The sequence below is a fragment of the Otolemur garnettii genome, unplaced genomic scaffold, assembly GCF_000181295.1.
Source record: "Otolemur garnettii isolate 467f Iridium unplaced genomic scaffold, OtoGar3 scaffold00147, whole genome shotgun sequence".
Taxonomy (NCBI): domain Eukaryota; kingdom Metazoa; phylum Chordata; class Mammalia; order Primates; family Galagidae; genus Otolemur; species Otolemur garnettii.
Window position 1 is genome coordinate 1,351,930 of NW_003852542.1, and position 1,069 is coordinate 1,352,998.

Consider the following 1,069-nt stretch of genomic DNA (forward strand, 5'->3'; position numbering starts at 1 on the left):
ATATGATTCTCTCAATTGACACAGAAAAAGCCTTTGAGAATATCCAGCATCCTTTTATGACCAGAATTCTTAAGAAAATAGGTATAGAAGGGACATTTCTTAAACTGATAGAGTCCATTTACAGCAAATCCACAACCAATATCATATTGAACAGTGCAAAATGAAAACATTTCCACTCAGATCAGGAATGAGGCAAGGATGCCCGCTGTCTCCACTGCTATTTAACATAGTAATGGGAGTCTTAGCTATCACAATCAGGCAAGAGAAGGCAATCAAGGGCATCCAAATAGGATCAGAGGAGATGAAACTCTCACTCTTCGCTGATGACATGATCCTATACCTGGAAAATTACAGGGACTTGACTTCAGAACTCTTAGAAGTGATCAAAGAATATAGCAGTGTCTCAGGATACAAAATCAATATTTACAAATCAGTAGCTTTTATATACACCAACAATAGTCAAACTGAAAAAGCAATCAAGGACTCTATTCCTTTTGCAGTAGTGCCAAAAAAGAGGAAATATCTGGGTATTTACCTAACAAAGGACATGAAAGATCTCTATAAAGAGAACTATGAAACTCTGAGAAAAGAAATAGCTGAAGATGTTAACAAATGGAAAAATACACCATGCTCATGGCTGGGTAGAATCAACATTGTTAAAATGTCCATCCTACCCAAAGCAATCTACAGATTTAATGCAATCCCTATTAAAGCACCAATGTCATACTTCAAAGAAGTTGAAAAAATAGTACTTCGTTTTATATGGAATCAGAAAAAAACCTCAAATAGCAAATACATTACTCAGAATTAAGAACAAATCAGGAGGTATCACATTACCAGACTTAAGGCTATACGATAAATCTGTAGTGATCAAAACAGCATGGTACTGGCACAAAAACAGAGTGGTAGATTTATGGAACAGAATAGAGAACCAAGAGTAGAACCTAATTACTTAATCATCATTTGATCTTTGGCAAGCCTATCAAAAATATTCAGTGAGGGAGGGTGCCTGTGGCTCAGTGGATAGGGTGCCGGCCCCATATACTGAGGGTGGCATGTTCAAACCTGG